The 19806-nt window shown below is 37.6% G+C and overlaps 1 protein-coding gene across 11 annotated transcripts in view; it reads right to left on the bottom strand.

Moving 5' to 3' along the window:
* Nucleotides 1–19806, bottom strand: part of DMD (dystrophin) — a 1148686-nt gene that overhangs the window by 493800 nt on the left and 635080 nt on the right. Inside the window, exon 1 of one of the 11 annotated variants that reach the window (XM_071430349.1) lies at nucleotides 17999–18144. The exons of the other annotated variants lie outside the window; for them this stretch is intronic. The gene's annotated coding sequence lies outside the window, so the exon portion shown is untranslated. Of the gene's footprint in view, nucleotides 1–17998; nucleotides 18145–19806 lie in introns of those variants that run through there. 11 annotated transcript variants of the gene reach the window in all.

The raw sequence follows: 19806 nt of genomic DNA, 5'->3' as shown, positions 1-19806 counted from the left end.
TTTTCTTTGAATTGAAGGTTACTTCCATGAAATAAAGACTGCACAAGACAATAGGATTACAGTTTCAAACTTGATTTGCTTGCTTTTCTTCTGTGAAATCTAGTTTACTTCATTGAAAATCTGGCTCAGGCATGTATGGTAAGAATTTGAGACACGAAGTAAAAAAGCCCACTCTTTCCTTTTGATCCTCAGTGAATGACACCATGTCACTCTTTACCAGTGGAAAGCTCTTGCTGTGTGCACTGGACCTGAAGGTAAGATTCCCAGGAATTAACTGAAGCCTGAACTGAATGTACAGTGTTCACATGGGGTCATAGGTGGGGTTTACCACTTTTTCCACTTCAGCAGGGAAAAGGAAATTTCATATGCTGTGTATCATGACAGTCAGTCACTTTTCATCCAAAATGTTATTTGGAGGAAAAAAAAAATACACATTTATAGCATAACTACGCACCTTGAAATATTACTTGGAATTTAGAAATATAGAACATAACTCAGTAACTCAAAATTACTTCAGAAATTGAGATTAAAAATAATAATAATCATAGTATCTCCCTTCAAAATATGGAGTCATAATCAAAGAGGATTATTAATTCCTTATTTTAATACAAACACACCATGCTATCAACTTCACTGAAATTTTCTTAGTCAGTTGTCAGAACTCAAAACTATCCTTTCAGCTCATTCTCTCTTCCTCCACTTATTAAAGAAAATGAGAATCCACAGAAAGAGCAACCTGGTCCTCAAAGGTTTGGTATTCCATTTCTGACTCCAGGAAAATACACCTCATAAGTTATATTCCTTCACTTCAAATGCACAGAAATGTGATCTACTTATCTAGTTTGATTGCATATCAAACTCCACTTTCAAGACCAAACATCCCAATATCTCTGAGCACTCTGGTACAGTGCTTAATTACTTCTGTGAGGATAGTTTTTCCTTATATCCAGTCATGCTCATTTTTCACAATTCATGATCAGGGTCCTGTTTTCTCCTGCCTGTCTCTCTCTCCCTGTAAGGAAGGTTTGGTGGCTGCTGGGGTTTCCCACAGCTGTCCCCGCTCCAGGCTCTGCAAACCCCAATCCCACAGCCTCTCCTCACAGAGTGAGGGCTCCACACCTTACTGACCACCTTGGTGACCCCTGAATGCTGTTTTCTGTCAACATCATTCTTGCACTGGGCATCCCCACACCGGATACCTTATGTGAGATATGGTGCGACCAGTGATGAGTAAAGGGGAATAATCAATTCAAATGGTCCATTGCCTCTGATCATGTTGGTACAGCACAGGAAACACCAAACCTTTGTTGGTGCCTGGTCACACTGCTGCCATGTGTTTACCAGTTAACAGCACAAAAGAAAACAGCAAAACTCAGATTTCCTGCATTCTTTTTTTTTTCTTTTTTTTTTTAATTCCTGCAGTTTGCAAATGGAACTGAAGTGAACAAAACTACTTTGAACTTCTAAAAAATTCAAGGCCCCTATATAATTAAGGTTAGAAGACTAATTAAAAACAACAATCCATTTTCACATACTTCTTTTAATTTCAAAACATCCTGTTCTCTCACTCTTTCTTTTTCTTCAGAATCTTGCTTTCACATTCCCTCAGAACCACAACCTAATTTCTCAAGGTGTACAAGGAAGGGGTAAAGTGAATTACTGAATTATTATATAATTAGAAGTGGTCCCATGAAAGAATTCAGCTCATATGATGTTGGGTCAGGCAGAATCATCAGTTTTAATGTATTATTCCATAATGTGGAAATGAAAATATTTTCCTTTTATTTTCTCATGGATACTTGGATAGACATCACCCATCACTAAAGGGTATGAAACACGTATAGAGAAAGGTCTGATTGCCTTCAATCAGAACAAATCTGTATTTTTTGTGGAACTCTGAGTATTTGCAGAAAGGTGCCTAAATACTTGCTCACTACTTCCTGTGGAACACTGGCTGATGAGAATCAGTTTGTTGGCTGAACTTGTTTAGTGGGGTGGGTTTTTCTAACACATATTTCAATAGTATCAATTATAAAAATTTAATGTGCAAAATAAAGGCACTGTTAAAACTTTGGATTTTATGCAAAAGATGCATATCATACTAAAAAAATTACAAAACTTGAAATGTTTTTCACAGTACCACCATTGTTGCCAGTGCCATAAAAATGTTTGCTGGTCTTTTCTAATTTTTCTTGAAAGCCTCTGACATATTCTTGTAATGCCACAGGCCAAAGCTTTGATCTTTGTAAAAAATTAAAACAATACCATATTAACTGGCTTCTATAAACCCAATCTTTTTACAACACAAAATATACGTTTTAACCATTTTACAGGTTAAAATCAGGTTTCAGGATTATTTTTTAGCAAATCTTATTACTTCAAATGTTACACAATGATTCATACTTACATTACTGCTACAACAATGCACCAGTTCTGAGTGTGAGGTGAACCTTCCTTCTGTTACATCTTCATGTGAACTTTCAAATAAATTCTATTCAATATTTCTGCTCCTAGTTTGATTCAAGTTTTACTGACATGCACAAAAATGGGATTAACAGAAGGTATTTTTCAACATGGGATATGATTGCCAAAAGGAAAATTGTATACATTGTTATTTAAATGTCCACCAATCTGCAGATCTTGATAGACAAGTCCTTGCTTTACTTTGCCTTTTCTGCACAGTTTTCATTTATTCCTTACAGAATTGCATCTGACAAACATCATGAAGACACAAATAAATGGAAATAACAAGGAAGGTTATAAAGGTGAAATGCAAGAGCTGATTTGGTAATACAAAGACATAGAAGATTCTTCCACCAATAGAAGATTCAGCAGCCAATCCCAATGTAACAGACATACAGTAGAATGATTGGCCTCAAAGACCTGATCTTTATTTTTATGAACTATACAAGCCATTCTGTTTCCTAGGCTGCTAAACTTCAATTGAAAATTAAGATTGGATAACACAGCTCTGAAAAACTGAGGCTAATTTCTGCTTCATTGTTTTACAAGAGACTAAACTTTATTACCTGGACCTAGGGATTAGGCAAGGTGCTTGGGTTTTCTGTGTGAATTGTGCAGAATTCAGAATTAAAAGCAAACTATTTCATATATTTAGGCTCACTTTTGTTTCCACTGGTTTACTTTATAATTACCAACAGTTCATTCCTGAGATTGGACATATCAGAAAAAAAAGCAAACCAAAAACCCCAAACCATCCACAGAAAACATCAAGAAAAATTTTTACACATCAGATGCCTTAAGTTAAAATATGTAAATTATCTTTTTATTATTGATGCTCCTTTCTTATGGCTGCTAATTAATACACTCAATTGTTTCTCTCCCGTATCCACATCTTGGTGTTTTGTTTTTAAAAGTACAAAAATTGTATACAAGGTTTTAGTGCAATGAAAATATGCTCTTGTGCCCTGAAATTAAAACACTGATTATGTATATTACTTTTCCTACCTTCAGCATCTCTGGGGATCTTTTTGTTGATACACAGTCCAGAAGGGAAATTAAACAACTCAAAGAAATAACAACAGGACTTTTGTTTACTTTAACCTGCTGCATGAAGGATTATATTCTTAAGCATGTGTTTTATTATTACCAATTCTATTGTTGAATATTAGCTCAAGAAAAGAGAGCATGCTTATTTTAAAAATCATGAGAAGGGTTTTATTGTTTATTAAAGTAATATTCTATTCTATTACCCTTTTCAAAGGACACGTTAAATTACCTTATCTATGCAGAGAATATGGTGATGAATGTCGCTAATAAAACAACAGAAGAAGGGGAGAACCACTTCACAGTGATGGCACTTTAAATGAGTAAATTGGTCCTTTCACACACAGGAGCCATGCTCGGTAAGTCTCTCATTGCCCTTTCAGAGAATAACTGGATTGAGACAGCAGCTACTGAAACTGATCTGATAAGACCAGGGCACGTGGTGTTTTGAGGCTGCTCCTGCAGACTTCTGAAAATGCCCAAGGCTCCTGGGGAGCACCCTGTCCCAGGAAGGCAAGCACAAGGTACTGCAAGGCACCATTCACCCCACTCCCTCGTGCCAGCACTAGCACTCCTACAGCCATGTGGATCCATACCCTTCTTCCCCTGGTTAGTTTTCAGACAGATTTAATAAAAGGTTATTTTTTATCCGGGAAATTAATTCCAGTTTGCTAATGCTACTCATCCTACAGCAGCGAGCAAAGCACTTCCAGCACAAAGAAAGGGGTGGGACTGTGGCTTTCAGTAGCAGCCCACATTTCTGGCTGTCTAAAGGAACTGTGGAGCTGCAGCTCTCCACATCTCTCAAGGTAGATTAAATGCACTTTTGCATTCAGGGGGAACAGCAAACTGCTGCTCCCCCACTGAGATCAGTGCCTGACTAAACGAGCATTCCCCTTCTCTGCTGCCTGTTGCAAAGCAAATAGGTAATTTTGAAGGTTTAAACGAATCTATTTGACTTCATGCTGGAAAAGGAGAGGAGTGCTATGGCTGGAGCTGATCTCTGCTGAGAGGCTGTACAAATCAAAGGGTTCAGTGCCTGTCACCTTCACATGCACGATGCCTGCCCCAGGCAAGGAGGAATCTCAGCAAGGCACAGCCTCCATTTGGGGCCTATGAAAAAAGAAGCACATAAATAGGTTTGTTGTGGGGTTCTCTCTTTTGTCTCAACAATAGCATAAGGAAAAGATTTCTGAAAAGGAGATGGACTGTTGCTGTTCCACATATGGATTCTGTGAAGGTCGAATTCCCACTGCAAAAGGTGATTTTCCTTCCCACTGCTTGATAGATTTGAGAAATTCATAATAATAATTAAATTAATACAGTTATAAAAGTAAATTTGCATTTAGCTGTTATATGGAAGAGCCTAAGGGGTACAGACTTACCCCACTTCAAATGCTAGCACTAAGTTTTATTGTATGGTTGCTGCTTCCTATGGAGTGCATTTCTACCATATGGAGCAAGGTGTGAAGTTTTTCCAAGAGGAAAATGAAGAACCAGCAGTGTCCACAATGGGATTCAGGAAGGTTTTTTTATATTGGAGTTAACTGCCTGAGAGGGTGCAGCATCCACACGGACCTAAAGTGATACACATTTGTACATGTCGTAAGTTATTAGTAAGATAAGTGGTGTAGAGTCCCTCCTGGGGGACAGCAAGGAAAAAGGTATTTTCTCAGGCTTTTGCTCCTGCAGGCAGAATATTACCTGCCTTCAGGAAAGACATAGGGTTTTTTGTTTGTTTCACACTTGGAAAAAGAGTATCAGCACAGTTAAAATCTCCTCTTGAGGGAGAGTTCAGCTGTAAAGTTTCCAGTGTCGCTAGAGTCTCAAAAGCTCTAGGTGCTATAAATAAGTGTAGTGTAATCTATCTGCTGGTTGTTTAAATTGCAGTTAAAATCTCAAATAATCTTACAAATGGCTCTACTGAGATGCCAATAAACTTCAAGATCCATATGATCTGTTAAAATAGTTATAAGTAGTATCTTAAATCCCTTTACACTTCCCTGCAGTTCTCTTCTCAGACTACGTCTTTCTTCAAACAGTTCTCTTTGTTCTACTTTGAAGAGACAAAACTGCATATTGTTGTTTGGTTTTTTTGTTTTTTGGGGTTTTTTTAATAATTTATTAAATTACTTTTATCAGGATACCATCTTTTCCTGAAACTAAAAAATACCAAATTTTTACCTAAATTACTTCTCTTAATCTCACCAGTCAGAAAGGAATCTCTCTCTGCCCTCTAGGCAATTTTTTGTACAACCTTAGGAAAACTCACTACCTAGAATAATCCTTTTCTCAAATCTTGTTGTGAAGTATTCCCTTGTACTCTGGGGCCTTTATTCCACTTATTGCTCCTCTTATACTTTCCAGATTTTCATTTGCACATTTATCAACTCTGCTTGCTTTCCTGCATTTCCCTCTTTTCCCATAGATCAGTATCTCCCATGTGTTGTACTCCTGTGTATGTTATGGACACATAGTCTGATCAACGCCAGGATTTTAGGTGCTTTATCTTTCCCTATACCTTAGGCACCCTGCTGATCTGTTCCAAACTTCTCAAAAATGCCCAACTTAACATTAAACACTATCAAAACCCTTAACTTCACTGGTGTCTACAGTCTATAAGTATGTGATATAAAATATATGTATATAAACAGCCTTATCTTGTATGAGGGTGTATGTAACAGATGGCAGCAGTGTTTGTTTGCTGCTGTAAAACTTACTGGGCATGTACCATGTACTACACTGCTTTAAAAGCAAGACAAGCTGGGCAGTGTGGAAGAAATCCTCTTGCAGGGTGCTGGCTGCAGAACTGTGCTTTCACTGTGCAGGAAAAATGCAGACTGCTTGACTCCCCAGAGGGCCTGAATTGAAACTTCAGGGTGCAGAGCAGGGCAAATAGACACAGCCAACACTGAAGGCAACCAGAAGAGAGCAAACTGCAAGCCTTCGAGTGGACTTGGGTTGTGCTATCAGCAGTGAGCAGGTTTCTTTTCTGCCCAAAGACGAGAGGAAAAGAAAGCTTCCTAAGAACCCTGAGGGCTATTTTAGAGTTCATTCAGCTAAGAAGACACAGAAAGCCATGGGACCTATAGGGAAGGATGCAGGAAAGGACCAACCCACAATCACACAGTAACCAAAGAGATTTTCTTTTATGTAATTTTTTTTCATCTGTCTCAGTAGATCTGACTTTTCCATCTCTTAAAAGCCATCTGATTCTAGCTTATTAGTTTGTGCTCTAATACATTTAACTTTAAAGACTGGGAATTGTTTGATGTCTTTTGTTACACTCACTACAAAGGGAAAGGTGAGGGTAGTTCCAGTGCAAGGCTCTGGACAACTCATAGGATCCATCACAGGGGTGAAATGATGAGACTAGGCAGATGTTAATACTGGATGCATTTTTGATGCACCACAGCTAAGAGGTTCAGCCCTCCAGCTGGAGAAAAACAAAACAAAACAAAAAATCAGTAAAAAGAAAAGCTAATTTCATCCCTTGTAAATTGGAGCATAAATACTGCAGTAGCCTGAATAAAAACGACTTGAGAGACCAAGTAACAGTAATGGCACAACAGTTTTAGTCAAGCTATTAAAGAGAGGGGTTTTTTTGGTTCAGTCATTTACTTGCAACTTTTAGATGAGTGCCATAAGCAACTTAGGCAGAGTCATCCAAAAACAGTGAAACATAACTTCTAGATGAGAAAGGAATAAGCAGAATACTGCAATGTGTGTAGATATATTTATGCAAGACTGCTGTTAGCTGCACAGCAGTTGACTTTAAGTTGATGGACAGAGTAGGACTTGAGAAATCCCATTTTCTCTATTCCCTAACACTCCTGTGAGTTAACAGTTGTGAAGTAACAACTGCTTGGCTTTAGCATTTTACCAAAACACTCATCTATCTCCCCTTTCTCTCTTTGACTCAAGATACATTTTGATATTACCTCTTTCCAGGAACACCTTTCCCATACACAAAGATAACTTTGCCCAACCTCCAAAGGCAGATATTTACCTGCCCTTCATATTCTGTGTTGTCTCCTTCCTTTATCCCCTCTGAGAAAGTGGACATCAAAAAACAGTGTTTTCACCTTCTTGTTTTGGAGCATGTATTTCTTTCCTTTCTGCCTCCATTGTACACCACTAAACACAAACTAAAATCTTTATTTCATTGACATCTAATTTCCATCCTTTCTTGGCTTACATCCCACTAACAATTCAGGACTCTAACCTACTTCTCACTGCACCAAGGTGTTCTTCCTTCTTCTTATTTTCCCACCTCAGTTCTCTTTTTCAGATACATCATCCTGGAGAATGGAAGCAAAAAGCAGGCATGCAAGCATCTCTGAGGGATGAATAATGCACACTTGCATTCAATTATAGTCTTCATTCCACACTTTGCACACAGACATGTAAACCTTATGAATCACTTTCTAAATTTTCTGGAGTTACAAAATTTTATCCAGCTTATTGAAATAATCTAGATGGGGATCCCTGTGGCCCAGCCCTTTAAATATCTGATTGCCTCTCCACAGCTTCCTCATTCTCTTTGCCTGGCTACAGCCCAGTATTACAGGAAAATGCTGTATAATGGGCGATAGAGGTTTCAAATAAAAACATGCAAATCATGCACAATTTGTCTAAATATGCTTATGCAGGCCAGATGCAATCTGCAGCTGCCGCACAACCCTGTTTATATTCTTGACGGGTAGAGTTTACAGTCAAAAAGTTCAGCATTATTCTCAAAATGTAACACAGGCCTCACTATGTCCTCATCAACAATCCCTTCACAGCCTACATAGCTCTCTTGTGTAGAAGTAGTAAACAATTTTAAATGAAATACAAATGTTCCGTTTCACAGATCAGTGTGCTCCAAGTCAATATGAAACTAAACACGCTTTATTTAGCAGTTATTTACACATACAGCTCCAAGAACAATAAAATGGTCTCCTGAAGGCAAGGGGCTAAGGAAGCTGTTCCTGTCTGCCTGGTATTTTCCATACTGCAGGATCAGGAGCTATGGAGTTCCTTTGAGAGGAGTGCTACCTCTCTTGGAGTGACCAAGATGGTACAAGACAGATCAGAAAAGGGACATTTTGCCCTGGTGATCTATTGAATATCTGTTTAGCTTCACACTGTTAAGACTCTGTCTTTCCAGCATGAAATATGGGATCCCTTCCATCTAAGTCATCCTCAGGGTCAGCACTCTCAGAAGATCAATCCTTGATTCATCACCAGTCAACTACCTGGAAGGCAGAACATTATGCAGCCCTCCACATCTTTTCCTCCACTGTGATGCCACTCCGACCTCAGCCTGCTAGAGTTTCAGACAGCTCTTTTAAGGTTCTTTCTTGTCACAGATTTTCCATATGTGCTATAGTAAATCTTGCATTTTCCTCTAGTCCCATTCTGCCATCCTCAGGCTTCCTTAAAGCTGACTTTGCTGTGCTCTGATTCTTTAATTATGTGTATTTTCAAGATGTAGTACCCTTTGCTTCTTCAGCCACATCACTCATTCCCTCCTGTTCATATGCATATTTAAGTTCAACTGAAGTCATAAGAACATTTAGCATGCTTGCATGGGAAAAATCATTTCATTTCAACCACAGAATCATGATTTACTAAGGCAGCATTATAAACTCCAATCAAATAAAAATTACTGTGTCTAAGGTTCCTTAATTATTAATTTTCATGCTATGTGTAAGAAAATAAATCAGGAAGCTAAAATTTTTAATGCTGTTGAAGAGAAACATCTCTGCAAACAGTGGTTGAGTACACTGACAAGATCAATAGCTTTAAGTAATTGTGATGTTCAGCAGAAAAAATATTACACTGAGCCTAAGATCAAGAAACAAGGGATTTGATTCCTCTTATGGTCTAAATATAAGAAGAAAATCTAGACTTCATTTTGCTGACGGGAGCATTTCTTTTTTCCCTTTTTACAACAACAAATGGAACAAAACAAAGCACATAACACTTAAGTACAGTTTCCTAACTTCAAGATGCTTAGGACACAAAAATCAAAGTAACTGATTAATCAATCAAGTCATGAGAATAGTATTTCCCTGAATGCTATAAATCATTAAAAAATATTAAAAATAAAAATAAATAAAAAATAAAATCATTAGATGCTTAGAAAACTTTGAAATATATATATTTTCTTTCAAACTACACATTCATAAAGCATATGAACAAGATTGGTAGATATGTTTCATTTGAAGCCTGTAATGAAAAGCCTCATTAAAATCTTAAAGACTCTTCTGCTTAGAGATCAGAAACTATCATCTAGAAATTAATTCATATTAAAGAAATATATCATTTTGTGTTTCTAAAAAGATTACTTACAGTGTCATGTGTACCATCTGTAGCAGCTTATTTCCACATTACAGCAAGGAACAGGAGAGTAAACTGAACATCATCTTTCCAAAAGGAAAAACCGAAATGCCCAGTAGGTCATGCATTGCATACTGTGGAAGCATATTTAACTGCATTTCTAAACTGGTCAAACCATAAAGACAAAATGTATGTTGGGATGAATAAACTTTCACTTCTATCATTCAGCCACTATTAAAGCCTTTATGTCCCATAAGAAATAGAGAACACACAGGGAGCAGGAGGCAAGGGAAATCCTAAGGCAGCACTGCATGAAATGTTGCAATAATAAAGGGGTTAGGCAGTAGAGACATGAGAACAAATTCTAGTCTGCTCTTTTTGCTAAAAGTGGGTCGTGGTCAAGAAATTGCTGATCTTAGGATTTCTTGTCATGAATAATAAGAGCAACTCTTTCAGAATGTGCAAGTCATAAAATAGACTAGAAAATCTTATGAATGACGGTAGCATTTGAAGCTCACTGTAATGTTACTAGATATGCCCTCTAACTGATGCTATATTTAGTATCAGTTAAACTTCTTTGGCATCAAACCCACTGGTTCTCATGAAAATAGAAAGCAGAGGTGTTTTAAGTTCAGCAGAGCATGCTACTGCTGACATTCAGTGGCTGTGCTGTTTCCCTGTAAGGTTCTAGGAGGAAAAAATAATCTCAAAATATGGTCAAGAGTCTGTATGACCAATTTTTCCATGATTCTCACATTTTAAAACATTTAATATACATAAGGAAAAAAAAAAAAGTGGAATAAAGCATTCTAATTTATAATTACTTAAAAAAAACAGATATAAAAATATTCACAGATTTTAGAAATATGGTGATTAGTTCTCCATAAAGACTACATTCATTATCAACATATAGCTTGAGAACTGGAAGAGGGAGAAATTGCTAAGGTTCCACTAATGTCAAAGCTGTAAGTAAATTAAACATATAAAAGTTCTATCTATAAATATAATTTGGCATAAGGATGTCTGATAAATCTCTGACTTTACATTTCCTTAACTCTTGTAAAATTTATAGTCCTATACAATTCTTAACTCGTTCACAAAATCTCCAACACCTTTTAATCTCTATAAAATAAACACAAAAGGGGAGACTACAATTTACCAGATAACATATTGCAGAAGGAGACAACACAAGAGAAAGCATGTACCTGCTACTTCAGCTTTGCATCTGTCCTGTAACTCTGTCAAGAATAATGCCCCAGGTCAAGAGAAAGCCCTCAGTGGATCTCACATCTGCTTCCTGTCTTTTCTCACCTTGCTGCTTTCATCATATTGCTAATATTGTGTTTATTAACTAAAATTTGTATTGAAATAAGCATCATTTTATATGAACAAATATATTAAATTTTTATAGGCATTAGCACATCACTCATCTTGGCTACTTCACTAATATTACAGAGAAATTTTTTTAAAATGCAATCTGCTCCTCTTACTGCTAAGGTGTGAAGAGTAGCCTCTTTCTGTTAAAAAAAAAATTTAAAAAGCTGTCATATGATAAAAAAGGATGAAATAAGGTAAAATTGCTTTGCATATGGAATTTACGGCATAGATTTTATCTTCTCTATTCCACTTGAGAGAAAGTCCAGAGTATATGGTCTCCAAACAGTATATCTGTACTTCTGGAGGCAGTGTCAAGGACACTGAAAGTGCAAATTTAGATGTTTAAGAACTTCTAATGATATTTATGAGTGGTTCAGCCTCTACAGATTTTTTTTTTTTTTTATGTTTGTGCTCATCTTCATTCCCAGAAGCAACAAAAAAGCTAATAGGTGATGGACAGAAAGGCATGAGGCTTTGAGATGGCAGTTCCTCCAACCTGTATCCATGTTATAACTAAGGCAAGTGATGAGAAGGGACAGGGCAAGATGAGGAAAGGATCACAATGCTTTCACTTCCTAAAGTGAATAAAGGAGAGCTGAAAAAAGAGGGTTTTTTCCCTTTTGGTTCTATTCTGACTTGGGCATAGAAAATTAGCAGAGGTTTCCTGACAGCACTGATTGTCAGAGAGCTGGTGACAGCAGCTGTTTCTCTGAAATCGAGGTAGGTGCAGATGTTGGATGATCCAAAGATGCATCAGGCTGGTCATGGTCATCCACAAAGACACTCAGAGCCCAGATATTGCCCACTAACATCAAGGCTGTTGATACAAAGCACTTGTTACAAACCACTAAAAAAACCTTATTGATTGCTTTACAGTCCATACTGGGATGTGTAATATGGTGGTTACTTTGCTACCATTAGTAGACCAAGGTCATCACATTTACTACATTATAAGCACAGCTTTTATCACAACACAGGTAGCAAAAGGCCTTGGCCTCTTAGCTTAATGATTTTGTCAAGAAGGAAGAAAAATTCTTGTGGTTAATGCTGTACCATAAGCTTCAAAGGTTGGTAAGACGACAAAGAAGAAACACTAAGCAAATGAGTAATGAAATAAAACCAAAGGCTTAAAAAAACCCAAAAAACCCCACAAAAAAAGTGCCATACATATATAGCAGAATTTCAGTAAGTTATTCAAAACAGAAGCAAAATCTACGAGAAAAGAAGCAGATGTATGTGATATTACCAATTACAATCTTCTTCTGGCATCCAAAATCATACTATCTATATTCCTTTCTACCCTTGTGCAGAAAAAATGCATCTGAAAATAATTATGTATTGACAATAATGCATACTAACATTTCAACATAGCTGAAAAGTCTGATGACTACCACATGCCTCTGCACAACCAGAGTCCAGATCTCAGATTTTACCCAGAAATATTCAAGGCTGCAATTTGGTTGTACAGACAGGCTAATCCTGCACATGCATTCTGCTACTGCCATGTAAAATGCAGGCTGCACTAAGTGCCAAAAATGGGGGCTTAACCCATACGTTTTCTCAGAATATGCCTAACACAAAATGATAGAATTGGGTTTCTTGCAAAAAGCAATTATGGCTCCCATTTTTCCCTTAAAAACAGGGCCCTCCCTTATTGTGTTATAGCCTAGAGATTAAGTTACATTCATCCAAAAAGTAAGAGACTGAGCTTGAGCTCCTTCTTTTGCTAGAGGCAATGCAAATTTGCATTACTGGCTACACAGAAGTTAGACTAAAAAAACATTACTTTGCAAAAGGCATGGTCATTTATTAAACCACTCTAACTTGATCAAATTCACCCCATACTCAATGTCCATCAATGAAATTGCACCAGCCTGCTAACCAGTGTACTTAACATAATGTGAAGGTGTTTTACTGCTTTCTGCACAATATAATTTCTCATTCTGTCCTGACATGGAGCTTTGAGTAAATAGTCAGCATTTTGGAAGATGAGGCAGGAAAATTAGAATCTATGAAAAAACATCAGGAAGACTCTATTCACCCATAAATAATTTCAGCTAATTTTACAGTTGTTATGCTGTCCATAAGTACAAAAATGCAAAAGTGTGTATTCATCTGTCCTATCAAACTTTTTTTTAAATGAGTAAAGAGAAGAAAACAAAAAGAAATAAAATAAATCAATAAAATGTATCCAAGACAGAATATAGTTTCACTAAAACATCATTAATCTTCCTTAAATGCATGCTGGATGTAGCAGCAATGTCTTAGCTGTTTTCTGATGAACCAAGACTAAGACACCTAGCCAGTCACCACTAGTGGCCAAAACCAAAAGCAGAGAAGAAAATAGAGATAACATCAAGAAGGGAAAGAATGAGATGAAGATACCAGCAACCCCTGGTAACAACACAGACTGGGGGATGAACAGATTGAGAGCAGCCCTGGCCAGGGAGGTCTTGGGTGTGCTGGTGGGTGAGATGGGACATGAGCCAGAAATGGGCACCTGCAGCCCAGAATTCAACAGGGAAGGGAAGGGAAGGGAAGGGAAGGGAAGGGAAGGGAAGGGAAGGGAAGGGAAGGGAAGGGAAGGGAAGGGAAGGGAAGGGAAGGGAAGGGAAGGGAAGGGAAGGGAAGGGAAGGGAAGGGAAGGGAAGGGAAGGGAAGGGAAGGGAAGGGAAGGGAAGGGAAGGGAAGGGAAGGGGAATTTCCCTGCAAATCATTAGAACTGGTGAACCTGAAAAAAGTTGTGCCTAAATGTGGTTTTAGTCTTGCCACAGGTTGTTGTTACCAGGGAGAAATAATCAAATCGTTACTAAGCTAAAAATAATTTTAAACCCCTACCAAAATGAGGTAGGCAAAGAGACTGTTGGTATGAAAAAGACATATTCCTTGAAATAATCAATACAACAATGGAAAAACAAAAGTTTCCATGCAAGAAACAAAAGTATATTGATAAATACATACCTCTGGTGGGTTGCCTCTGACTGGATGCCAGGTGCCCACCAAAGTCACTCTATCTCCTAACTCCTCAGCCAGGAAGGTGAGATAAATTTAAGTCTCTTGGGCTGAGATAAGGATATGGAGAGATCACTCACCAATTAACTGTCATGGGCTATAGAAACAAACATTGGGGAAATTAGCTCAATTAATTACCATGGGCAGCAGGGGCACAGCTGGCTCACCATGGTCTCCACCACGGGTTGCAGGGGAATCTCTGCTCTGATGCCTGGAGCACCTCCTCCCCCTCCTTCCTCACTCACTGATCTTGGTGAGTTAGAGTTGTTCTCACATTCTCACCTTTCTCTGCCAGCTGCTGTTGCACAGAATTTTTTCCCCCTCCTTAAATATATTATCCCAGAAGTGCAACCACTGTCCCTGATGGGCTCAGCCTTGGCCAGTGGTGGGTCCATCTTGGAGCCAGCTGACACTGACTCAGTTGGACATGGGGCAAACTTCTGGCAGCTTCTCACAGGAGTCATTCCTGTACCCCTGTGCTACCAAAACCTTGCCATGCAAAGCCAGTACAATATCTTTATCAAAAAAAATGCTATTTAATATAAGAACATTAGGCTAAACCATGTCACTGTTACTGTACCCTAATGCTACCTGTCAAGAAGCTGCACTGAGACACTGTCTGACAGGGTGATCTGAACCCATTCCCCAAATCCCACAAACCATTAAAGAAGTTGCCCATGATCCACACCAGGTAATATATTTCCTATCTAACTCACAGCTCCCTGGAAGGGAACATCCTGAGACGTAATTATTTCATGTTTGCCCAAAGCTGTGAGACGAGGGGATGAGGGCAGTGGGCTCTGGGCTGCTGCTGGACAGCTCCCTCAGGGGAGGAGGGGAGGCTCATCTCCCCAACCTGCGAGCCCAGGCACGGCACCAGCCTCTGCCATTTCACCCTCTGGATGCATTCTACTCTGAATCATGCCGAGACACACTATACTGGTGAATTTTTTGTTTGTTTGTTTGTTTTTTTCTTATTTGAGGAAAATAAAAAACCAAAACACTTGGTCTTTACCCACTTTTGTAGGACAGGAGGGAAGCACTGGATCTCAGCAATTCATGCAGGCTGGTAATGTGAATGAAATGCACTATCTACAGGCAACATCTGTACCTTCTTTCAAGCTTATTTTTTATAACAACTACCATTTTCACGTGCAAGCAAGGTATGACCTCTTCTCAATCCCTGTTATTTGAGATTTTCTGAGCTCATTGTAAGAAAAGAAAAGAAAAAAAGCTGAATAATTTTGCAATCAAAAGAGACCTTAATGCTGAACTTCTAAGAGAGTCTAAAATTACTGACAGTTGTGACTGAAGGAAATAGACAGTTTAGTGCTTTTCAAACAAATTGATGTGTAGTCCTGAAACAGTCCTATATGTCAAATTGTAGGTTGAAGACAGGGAGTTGACTGTAAAATCAACATCTCAGTGCAGTTCCAGTAAATGCTAACAATAATATTTTCCAAAGGTGCACACACATATATGCATGTTCATAGAGAAATTATATAAAGACATTTTAAAGATGCCATGGCATGCTTCAAATATCTATTAAAAATAACATCTGATGAAAATTATCTTTAATGCTCTGTAATTAAATACAATACCAAAATGCTTATGTATAGACATCCTCAAGGAAATAGACAGAGATACAAATGGATTTACTAATCTTTCTGTTCATATGAAGTTAAAGACTGACAATTATATCAGAGTATTTAAAAGGAAGTCAGAGAATAAAACTGCAGTATTCAATCACCATGCTATTTAACCTGCCAGTATATAGATAAAGGAAAAAAAAACCAGTGCAGAGTATTGTAGATGTTCCTCTAACATCCTTTTTCCTAACTCTAAACTCTAGCTTTCCTAGTTTGTTTACTAAAATGTTATGTTTAGGATTTAAATTTATCTTAGCAACTCCTCAGTTTCGTCTCCACTTAAAAAAGCTATTTTTACATGTTTTTATGCTCAGGAATACTTGTCTTAATTTATTCACACATACTTGAGACTAAATAATCTATGACATAACTGTTTGTTTTCTGAACTTTTATGAGGAAGAAGACAAATATCCATCATGAAGAATGCAAAGCACTCCCTCACAAGACCAAAGCAACAGTGCATGAAATTGAACTCAAAAAGAGCCTCCATTCTGTGTGACTTCTTGGCTGACACAATTCAGATATTTATAGCTTTACGAATATGCCACTGGAAAAGAACTTGAAGCTTTTTCTAGCTAGGAAGGATTAATGAACATGTGCACCTGGTAATTACAGCACTCCATCTTTCTCAAAGCCCTCACATTGCCTCAATGGCAGAAACTGTAATGAAAAACCATTGAAAATATCAATCTGCAATTCCATAAGTCATTTAATTATTAAAATATATAATCTCTTTTCATACTTTCTATGAACTATGCTAACAGTGGCATGCAAAAAATCATACTTTTTCTTCATGTTATTACCTGGAACACCTAATTTAAAATGAAAAATTCATCTGATATCAGCTTGGGGTTTAACTTACTCTAACCTCAGATTGGAAAATGCATGGTAATAACTGTCAAATACTTCTGCAAGAAAAAGCAGAAAAAAACCACCCCAACAGCCTGGGGTAATGCATGCAATTTTAAGACAAAAATTACATACTAAATTTCAAAAGAAGTTTATTTGAAAAGAAATATTTAAAGATTGGGGAAAACAAGCATTCTGTACTTTTTTTCCTAAAGAAGGTTCTCAGAGTTATTGTCAGGTGGAAACTTTTTAAGCAGTAATGCATGCTGCCACAAACATTTGTCTAACATACATACCACTAGAAATCTACAGTAGCTGGGGTACTGTTTGTTTGCTAAAACACTTCCCAAATAAACTTGAAAAACACTATGCACTTCATGTCCTATTTTGAGATTAAACCATACTGAAAAAACTTGGAAAATATTACAAAACAAAGCCACTTTATCATCAAAGTAGTAAACCCCCAAATAGTCTATGAGCATCAATATTCAAATTTTCTCATGTTATTCTGACATTTGATATAACATTAACCTGAAACAGCCAGACACATGAAGGGATGAAACAGACCACCCAAAAGCAAAAACAACCTTACTAATAGAGATTATTTTAAGCAGAAAGCCTCAACTGCTTTACAAGTGAAATTAAATTTTAATATACATTTTAGTGAAGTCCTTAGCTATTAAAACATTTGAATGAAAGCCAATTATAACCTAAATGCACAGACATCTATGTGGCTCTAAAAGTAGTCTTTTAAAAGATATTTAAGCACAGTATGAGATTTGAGCATTAAAAATGGCCTTTTATTGTTAAAACATACTGTTCCTTGGTGGATTATAGAAAAAAAAAAAAGGTTCCAGTAGAGATAAGTGTGCATGAAATGCTCTCTCAAGAGTATTCAGCCAAACTGACTGCAATAAGGGGACTTCAAAAAGCAGCAAGAGAAGAGATGTTCAAAGCACCTTGCAGCTTTGGGCTACTGGCCTCTACTGCTGTTTTTAATACAGTTAGGTTTAACTTGGGAGCGGATAAATAATTGACAGAGGTATTTTCAGAAAGCTTTGATCACCGCACCGTTTGTCACAAGCTCCAAAGTAGTCGCTGCGATAACACTTAATCTGGGGCTTCTTATTTCAAGTACAAAAGCATCCCCTCCCACCTACTGCTCGCAGACTCCTGCATCAGGGCAGGAGACTTAAGATGCAGCCTGCACAGCACTAACACGCCACGCTCTCCGCCGGCAGATTCCTTCTCCAGCACGCCTATTTTCGCATCCTTACCTTTAAAAGGCTGTCCAGAACCTGCAAAGTTCCCCCAGACGGTTTTAGTTCAGAGCATCCAGCAGTGCATCCGCACAAAGCTTTGCCATTGCGAGTGTGAAGAGAAAGAGCTGCTGGGATGCTGAATGGCACATCAGCCAACTTTGTGTGTATCCGCGGCTCCCTGAAAAAGCTGGACCGAAATTCCCCTCGCCTGCGGATTGGATTCAACAGCACTCAGTAACTGTGAGAGAGAGCAAGGATTTAAAAGGGGAAAAGGGAGAAGCGGGACGGGGGGCACGTCTGAAGAGAAAAGGAAAATCCTGTCCTGGATACTGGCTGTGATAAGTCTTGGCTGTGAAATACAAGCTGCTCTTCAGAGTCCCACAAATACTTGCAAAACTACTCTTCTGTAATATTTTCATTGCACTGTGTACCATAGGATGCCATCAGTCTGACAGCTGATATTTCAATATAGAATGTGTTAACTATTTGCCTAGCTAACATATTAGGGGACAACACAAGCATTTCAGCCTTCATGCTGAAATCATAAAAAGAAAGTGCAATATGTGAATAAAACTAATTTTAGATATACTTAGACTATAATTTTCCTAATTTTCTGCAGATTATTTGTGTACTCATTTAGATTCAAATAACTGTAAAAAATGTTTTCTTTCTTCCCTGTTAAATGTAGATATTGAAGTTCCCATATAATGGCCCATCAGTGTAGAGTGTTTCAACTGCATTACTTATCCAGTCCTTGTAGAAAATCTACCTATAACACACAAAGTCCCACCTTTACACTTTATGTGCTAGTCAGTCTAGAGTGAATCAGAGTTTGCAGAGATGCTCCTGACACATTACACCTGCTTTAAATATTCGTTACCAGCACAATTCTTCCACTACTCTGAAATGAAACATTTTTACCTGTATAGCTAATGATGTACACAGCATATACAATAAAAGTTAAACTTTATGTATCTAGGAAAATTGGGGCTTTTTCCTTGCAAATTTGGCCTTTGCCATTTTAGGAATAACTTTTAATAACATACAATAGATGCTTTATCACACAGTCTTTCTCAGACCATAGTAGGATACAAATTTATTTCTGCTTGCTGACAATGAATATACCATTTTCTAGTGGCTCTAATCTTTTGGCACTGGCACAGCAATTTGAGGTTAGAAGTAAAAGTGCCAGGAAGATAAGAGGCCAGATGTACCATAGAGGTGATGACCTCATTTGGCAAAAAGAAAAATATTTTTGGCATTTAGTTTAAATAGCACAGTTTATTTCAAGTGGTACCTTTTTTTAGTGAGGTTGGGTGAGGAGGAACACCTCAATCCCCTCCAAGGTCATAGGACCCATTAAAACAAATAAGACACATAATAAAGGTCAAGCAGGAAAAAGAACCACCAGGGTAAAAGACATGGCTCACAACTATATCTATTCAGTGTATTTTTTTTCTCTACAAACAAACATTGTATCTGTCTAAATGTTAAGGAGTTTACATTCCAAATTGCATTACCAATTATGAGGCGTTAAATTGGCCTGTATAGGTTTTCCAGCTCCTATTGACCTCATCAAACAGCTGTGATTTCTAAGCAATCAGTCTCTAATGAGTTTAGAAACAATAAAGAGACGTTAAAATACCAGATGTATTTAATTTATCTTTAAAGAAAAAATAACTCTCTTAAGATGTACATCTTGAAAACTTTAATATGTACAAAATGTTCCTTGGTTTTGCATTTTTGGCTAATGTGTGGAGGAATCATCCTTTAGTGACTGAAAAGGAAAAACAATACTTATGCTCTTCCCGTGTCTTTTTAAT

This window comes from Agelaius tricolor, unplaced genomic scaffold, assembly GCF_023055355.1.
Source record: "Agelaius tricolor isolate 1412-34295 unplaced genomic scaffold, bAgeTri1.0.p SCAF_7, whole genome shotgun sequence".
Lineage (NCBI taxonomy): Eukaryota > Metazoa > Chordata > Aves > Passeriformes > Icteridae > Agelaius > Agelaius tricolor.
The sequence above is the reverse complement of the archived record's forward strand: the minus strand, read 5'-3'. Positions and strand labels throughout refer to the sequence as shown.